We start from the raw sequence: 8,417 nt of genomic DNA, 5'->3' as shown, positions 1-8,417 counted from the left end.
GAAAGAAAGGAATTACTTTTTCCTCCCTGCTTGCAGCCCGATGATGTGTTCAACCATGTAAACTGGGCTCTTTGGTTGCCCCTTAACATTTCACTGTGTGCCAGAGAACACAGGGGAGGAAGCAAAGGGTGTTATTTCCTCACAAAGACCAGTCCCCCATTCTCAGTCACCACGAACGGGGCTGCTGAAAGAGGCCAGGCCCTCCCAGGTCACGCTGGAGGAGAGCAGAGGCTCCCACCTTTCCTCCCAACAGATGAAGTCAGTACTTGCTACGCAAACTGGACTAATAAATGTCGGGGCAGCGGGAGGTGAGTGCAATCAAGTGCGAGAGCCTGAGTTATAGCGGTAACCTGCTGAATTCCTGGGTCACAAAGTAATTTACTGAACAACCCTAATGTCATGCAATAATTATTCAGGCGGCCTGGACCCCGGGGGGCACAGCCTCCTGCTGGGTGTATTATTAATACCATCAACAAGCAGCAGGATGTTGGTGTGAAGAAAAGAACCACAACGCAAGCGTGTGAACTGAAGGAACAAATGAAAACCGGTATTAATAGGATATTGCTCCCTAATGAGCAAAAAATTCTATCTATCTATCTTGTCCTAGCAAGTCGTTCAGCGAAATATGAGTGTGTCCCCTTACGCTGACAGTGAAAATCGCTCCTGGCAGTTTGCAGCAGAAGGGGAGGATGATCGGGGTGTCAGTGGCTGCCCATTGATATCTCTCAGCCTCTGCGATAGTCCCCATGGAGACTGAATGGGGAGGGGGGAGGCGGTTTCCAAGTGCCCCAGAATAATTTAAATTAATATCCAGTGAACAATGTAAACCTTCTCTTTGACGTGGCGTGGGAATAGGCAGTCACGGCGCTCGAACTGGGTCAGCTGAAAAGGAAGGTAATGCCGCAGCCCAGGATTTGATCAGTGGAGTAAACCAGGGGCTCGACCTCTGCTATCTCAGTCCCTCCCTTCTCCTCCCACCGCCCCCACCCTCCGAAACATCTAGAAATGGCAGCAAATTCCCTTCAGAAGCTTGTCGTTATGAATGGAGACTTCCTGGATGAAGAGGACATACACGAAACGTGAGAACGGGTGTAGAGGGCAATGTCTGCTGCAACGCCTATGGACCCCAGCACATGGGTGCCAGGAGGTGCAAGTGTCCCCAGGGTATCATTGCCACAGCTGCAATTCTAAACCTTTTTCCATCACTGCTTTGGGTTTTGTGACCCTTCCTCACCCAGCTGAAGGTCTGCGTGGCCTGAAGTTTGCTGCAAAGGGGATACAGGGATAGAGAGTCCTATAACTGGATGGATGCCCCATCATTGGGAGTGTTCAACGTCGGGTTTAAACAACCTGAGAAAGATGTCCTTGACCATGGCAGGGGGGTTGGACTAGATGATCTCTGAAGGTCCCTTCCAACCCAAACCATTCTATGGTTCTGTGGTTCTATGAAACACGTGCAGGTGGGATCTCCAGCTGGGAACCAGGGGGATCTGGGATCAAGGAGTGTGTCCTACACCCACAGCGAGCAGCCACAGCCTGAGGCTTAAGAAGCTCATCCATAGAAATTGTTTCAGTGGCTGCAAATGACTCCTCCTTCCGTGGCCTTTTTCAACATTTGGCCAGTGCTCTTTTTCAGTTTTTGGTTTTGCTTTGCTTTTACACTGCCAGTACCCAGCAGGCAGACAGGAGGGCAACAGAGCACCACGGGCATCAAGGACAGGAGGTACAGGGAGCTCTGATCTTAGTTTTAGTTTCCGGGCCCTTTCTTTCCACAGTTTAGCAATAAATTGCTAGTGACATCCACCCCCATCTAACTTCACTCCTTGATTTCTTCCACATGTACCACTGACCCGAAATGACTGTAATTTTGTGCCTGTGCTGCTTTTCTTGGTGGGACCCATGAAAAAAGAGCGAGAGATGTGTTACTCTGATGTTATCACTGTTGCTGCCCAAGAACAGGATCACCAAAATACTTCTATTTTCCCTTTGTGCTTGTGCACCGATGTTGCTGCTGATATTCCCTGAATTCCCCTGAAAAATAAAGAGTGTTTTATCCGTATTCCCCAAGTGCCCAATACAAATGCAAATCAGCTCCGGGTGGTAAATGTTGGTTTGGTTTTTTTTCCTGGCTGCCCAGCATCACTTGGCGGGTCTTTTCTCACTTGTTTCTTTTCCTCCCTTCCCTTTAGCCAGTGTGTCCGAAGAAGGGTCAGAGATCTGCTCCATTCCCACACCTCTGCCCTCCTCTTCCTCCTCCTCCTCTTGCCCAGCTTGTTTAAAGCCTGTTTGTTTATTAACCCCTTGAGCAGAAGGAGCTGAATGGCTGAGAATAAACCAAGACTTGCTCAAATTCCCTAAAATAATGGTCGGGTGGGCTGCGCCCATCCCAGATTAGAACAGTTGGGCACTTTATGCTCCTGCTGTGCTGCCTCTCCGCAGGGTTCATCTCTTGGGTAAAATCACGGGGAAGATCACGGCTGCAGGGAGTCAGGATCAGAGGGAGGAAGGTGACTCTGAACTTTGCCATCACTTAAATAGGTCAGTGCTTTTTAGGTAATAAAATACCTAAATGAGGGACTCCTAAATCCCCCACAAGTGGGATTTGGACAAGTGGGATTTTTAATCAGTGAGGCTGGTGAGAGTAACCGATGCTGTAAACCTGTAGGCCAAAGCAGGTGTCTACTCACTTAGAAAATTCATGCAGTGTCTTTTAAAACGTGCAGATAGTCTGCAGATCAGGCTGCTGTATTAAAGCCATGCCTGCCGTTTCTTCTTCCGGAGGTGGCACACTTTCTTCTGTGCCCAAATTTCAGACTGATGCAGACTCTCTGTGCCCTCAGGGTCCCTTGACTTTTTTAAAAGAAATTGGTTTTAATTGTATTTAAAGCTACGGCTGAACAGATCTGCAGTTTACATCAAATGCACACAGGATTGCTTGTTACACAAATGCACACAAGGAGACGTTAAAAATGAGACATCAACATCAAAATTCAGCTCCAGCAACTCAGCAAAAGGCAGCCTGCAGGTCCTGTGAGCCTGGGCTGAGCATTGCTGCCAGGCACAGCCGCCGGCTCAGTTGGGATCCATCCCTTCCTCCCATGGGTTTCAGATCAACCAAGCTCTTAAATACACACTTTTGAACAGCTCCCGCTTACCAAAATTCTCTTGCAATGGGCTTAGCACTTAGGATGTCCTTAAACCCAAGCAAAGGGCTGCCGAAGCCCGTGTGGGGCCAAAGGACGCTGCTTCCTTCCCTTCTTGGGTCCATCAAGGTTTCTTGAGGTCCCTTGAATCTCCTGAGCCCATGGACCTGGCTGCGTGTCGCTGTGTTTGGGCCCAGGAGGTGGCCAGAGCTGTCTGCTGGGAGTGACCAAATTTGGGTGGGAGATACATGGGGCCCGACCCGTCACCCGCATCGCTTCATGGCCACCTCCCATCGCCCACCTACCCGGTGCCGATACTGAGCAGCTTGTTCTGCCCTGAATGCCACAGCTGAGCTGGTTCCTAAAAAAAGACCTCAGAGTTAAAAAATTCATTTGTGTGTGTGGTTGTTGGGTTTTTTTTTTTTCCTTTTCATCTTCTTTCCTGCTGCTATTCATTTAGCATGAAATAACCTTCCAAATCAATCCGGAAGAGATCATTTGAAACTGTTGCTGTTCTCCCATTGCTAATTGCTGGTTTGAAATCCCGTTCGAATTGGCCTGAATACACAGTCTGATGTTCCTAAGCTAAGTGCCTACCAGGTATTTTCCCCAGCAGGCTTTTATTTCCCTGAAAAAAAAGAAAAAACAAACCCCAAAAAACCCAAGTCCTGGCTCGCTGGTTAGCTTTTAACGGGACAATAGTGTCTCCATAGTACGTCTTGTTTCCGAAGCAGAGCCGTGTTTTGGCAGGAACCGACTGCTGCCGGGCTTCACAGGGACAGTGGGGAGGTTTGGTACTCGCGGACCCAGAAGTGAAGCAGTTAAGTGCCCTACTGGGAAGGAGGAAATTTCTTGTAAAAATCCCGAATCTGGTTGAACAATGTGGCCTTTTATTTTTCAGCCTTGGAATCAAGCCTGGCTGCCCTTGTAAACAAAGAAAGGAAAGAATCACTGAACCAACCCAACACATAAAAACGGACCATGTCTGTCTTTGAAGTTCCCTTTATGTTGTTTGGAAAACTTGGGATTATGGAGGTTTCTTTTTTTTTTTTTTTTTAAGAAAAAGAGGGATGGGAGTTAAGGGAAACTTTTTCTTAAACAGAGCAGAAGTCATTAATTAGGTATCCCATTCATCCCCGAGGCACCGGCTCATCAATCAGATTTCTTATTAGCATTCTGATGACCCGCCTGACCCCCCGTCTCTGTACTGTCTGCATGACGACACGGAAAACCAGACCACACACCGAACGGAGGAGGATTATTTGACGCTTTTCCTTATGCCGGGGGGGGGACCAAGCCGGGAAGAGGAACGATGACGGACGTTGTTGTTTTGGCTCGAGGCACGTCAGCAAATGGCTCCTGGGGAAACCACCCTGAGAGCCCGGGAGGGTGACACCAGACATGTCCTGGTGGGTTTGCTGATGCGTGCGGGACCTACAGCTTGGTGCTGTCGCAGGGTCTCTCTGCTCCCGTCACGGTCACGGTGGGCTCGAATCCCGAGTGAAGAGCAGGATTTTAGCCCAGTGACCACCGTGCTCTTACACTTGGGTAACCCCAGTCAAGAAATAATCAGCTCTTGAAAATGTGCTGGCAGCTTCGGGTCCCCTAAGTAGGCTGCGGGTACAGGTCCCACATTACCAGTCCTTCAGCCTTTCTCCTTCCAGGTTATTCCTGTTGCAAGTAATTAGCTGATTCCGTCTTCACAAAGATGAAAAAACTTTTGGGCAAGTTTTTGCATTGAAAAAAAAAGAAGACAGCGAGAGCCGCAGGTTACCGGGCATGCACATCGCTCTTGAGAGAAAGCCCAACTGCAGCAGCCCCTTGCTTGGCACGGGGATTTGCACGGGCGCACACGAGCACGGCGCACGCAGCCGGGGGTGACCTTGACCCCGGGAAGGCGGTGGCCAGCCGAGGGAGGCAGCAGCGGGAGACCGCGAGCTGCCCTCCGTTACGTTTGCAGCGATGTTACGCGGAGCCGCGCGTCGGGGAGGAAGAAGGGCGGCATGAACGACGTGCCCGTGCGACTGCCGTGGCGATGGACGCAGGAATATGGCGCTGCTCTTAGGGCAACTTGTCAGCAAGAGCTGGCTAAGATTTCTAAGTGAGATTGTTTTTACCAAGTGTTCTCAAAATAAAACGTTTTTCTTTTTTTTTTTAAGCTGGTGAGGCTGTTTTCCTGACAAGATAAACGATTATTTGTTTTACTATTTTTTACTTCTTCTTCACTCTTCTCTCTTTTTCAAGAGAAAAATTATAGTAATGTGTGTGGTGGATGGAAAAAGGAAAACTGGAAAATATGGATGAAATTGGAAAGCTTCTAAAGCACTTGGGGTATTATTTTTGGTTTTTAATTAATTTCTTTTTTCTGATTTGCTTTAGTTGGAAGGGGTTGTACCTGACCAAGTGTGACATATTCTCCTTTAAGTCTTGCAGTCTGGGATAATTAATTATCATCACAGTGCATCTCTGCACAAATTAGATGCACATCTCGGGGAATTTAGGCAAAATTCCCCGAGTCACATTAGAATCTGGTAGGTATTAGGCACCTTTAGGGGTGTGAGCCTCAAGATTTAGCCCAGCAAGAAACGTCCCTCTGAGCAGGGAATTATATCTGATCTCCAGCTAAAACCCCAATAGATAAAACATCCTTGTCTTTGGGGCTCATCCTCAAGGCAGAGGGTTACTGTCACAACTGAAGGGGCCATCAGGGTACGTCCTGGGGATGCAAGGACATCCATCAGTCATTGCTGATGGAAGAGGAGATGGGGAGGATGGAAGTGAGAAGGGGCGGCAGTTTGGTCTTTCATGTTAAATACCAAAGCAGCACTGGGAGCAGATACCTGAACCCAGGGCTTCGTACCCGATGGAGGTGCCTTTGGCACGAAGCTGCAGGAACAATTCTACTCTCTGTATTGGATCCTGAATTAGCAGACATCAGTGTGAGGGATGCAAGTCAACTTCTTCTGCACTGTGTTCTTAAATTAGCATTTTATTTTCCTTCTGCTGTAGAATGAAGCTTGGGGCACTTCATAGCATCATCTGAGATTTTACTCAATGAATTCTTTGCTATTGTAGAAACCCAGAGACTGACATTGCAGGTGTCCCCTCCTCTCTTCCTGAGGCACGTTACAGTTCCTGATTTGGTTTTTTGCTGGCATTTATTTCCTATGGCCCAGGGTGCATAGTGCCAAGTGGAATGGATGCTCTATGGATCCCTCTGAACTCTGTCTGCTACAGCAGCTTCATGTTCTCTCCCTGACAGAGGCTAGAGGAGACCCTTGGGAAGAGCTATAAGGATGGGATGAGCACAGAGCAACACTCCGCCCAAACTGTCCCCATCCTCCTCCAATTTGTGGCTCGGGGACCTCTGACTACGTAGCTGTCTGAGCTTCATGACTCAGATGGTGTCTTCTGGTCCTGTGTAAGCCTAGACACATACAACCGAGGCAGCCCCTATGGCCCCAAGTGCACAACTTTGACAATGTCGTAGGGCCGTAACCAGCCCTTCCTTGGCCAGTAACTATGCACTGGGGCCAGCAGGATCAGCCGGGGCAAGGATTAGGGCAAGACAGAAGTCACACTATTAGTCAAAGTGGCTGGAAACCAGCTCCCAGGGCTACCAGCACAGACACATCCTCCATGGGCTCAGAAAGGGATCTGTGTATCCCAGACGTGTTAAAAAAGGTCATCTTTTTACGTGGTGATGGGAAGAGCTGGTGTGCTTAGACAGGCAGCCCTTAATGCCATGTTGGTGATGCCAGAGCATCCTCACAAATTCAACTCTGGTCTCAGATCCCTTCTCCCCGTAATCCAGAGGAGTCTTAACGAAGCATTAGCCCATTGGGTTATTGCTGGCCCTTTCTACATAGCCCTTCATGTCATGGTGCAAATCATGGACTGTGGGCATCAGACTGTGAAGCTCATCTCCATGCCTCCATCACAGCAGATTAATGGTGTGTATTTTGCAGTTGGGAAACACAGAGGGGAATCAAACCTATTACATACTGAAATGATAAGGGTGTGTTTTAGATATAGACAGTTAAGTCTAGTTTTCATGGTCCTTGTTAACCAAAGTAGTGCTTGATCTAGTTCCTCCCTGAGGTATCAGCTATGGCCTGTCAGTTGTCTGTGTGTGCTGTGCCATCCTATTCAATACACAGTGTATTTTGAATTTAGATCAGCTGGAATGTCAGATATTTCTCCAATGATGTCATTTTTTCTAACAGAGTGGCCTGGGAAGCAGCAAGTTAAAAAAAACACCCAAACAAGAATGTGTATTGGGTAGATACTGTCACAAAAGAGATCAGATGGGGAGAGACTTGCTCTGTGGAAGACCTAAAAAATGCACAAAGAGTTGTGAGGAAGAAGGCTCAAACCCCTTCCATCTCTCTCCAGTGCAGCAAACGAGGAGGTGAATTTGCCTGGCTACAAATTTGGCGGCTGCTGATCTGGTGCTGGACCATCTGACACAGCGATCAGATGTTGTTTGCAAAGCCTGCATAAATTAAATTCCATGTACATGGAAAAAATTTAAACAGGATCTCTGGTGCCAGCAACTTCTCTTATCACTTTGTAGCCTGTTTGCGTTCCCTGGCAGATAATCACCATGACTAACATTTATCTAACACAGCCAATTTTGCTACCAAAATCTGTTTTCCGACCTTAACTGACTATTCACAGAAATGACAGCTCCCCTCCAACAGTATAAATGCTAACAAAGCTCTCCTAGGAAATAGATGAGTTTTGTGGACACTTTATAAAGCCAAAATAAGATGCAATGAGTGCTCAGGAGAGCTGGATGGAGAGGCTGAGTGCCTTTTATTTCCCCATCTTAGTATTTGTGGTAGTTTCCTTCATCTATTTATTTTCTTTGCTGTTATATGTTGCATCTTCAAAAACAAACTTAGTGCAGTGGGATGTCCACGCTGGAGAAAGAGCTGCCTGCCATGCTCTTCATTCCAACTTGACTTCTCTCTTTCTTTCCCTGCTATTTTCTAAGCCATATTTTCAAGAGGTCTGTACAGGCACGAAAATCCAGTACAGCGTTTGGTGATGCAGTGAAGAGCACTGGGGAATTGCTCAGGTTTCAGATGAACCTGGCAAGATGGAAAAAGGAGAGGTTCAACTTTGAGCAACTCCTTCGGCTGCTCGCCATGGGGCTGCACATGATGCTGGCTCCAGACGGTGGTGAGAGCTGGGGCTGAGACAGGGGAAGAAGGAAGGACCAGGGCACATGCACACAGGTCTCCTTGTGGCTCGTTAGCAGATTTCTCA

The sequence above is a fragment of the Phaethon aethereus genome (assembly GCF_964289735.1).
Source record: "Phaethon aethereus genome assembly, chromosome: 1".
Lineage (NCBI taxonomy): Eukaryota > Metazoa > Chordata > Aves > Phaethontiformes > Phaethontidae > Phaethon > Phaethon aethereus.
The sequence above is the reverse complement of the archived record's forward strand: the minus strand, read 5'-3'. Positions refer to the sequence as shown.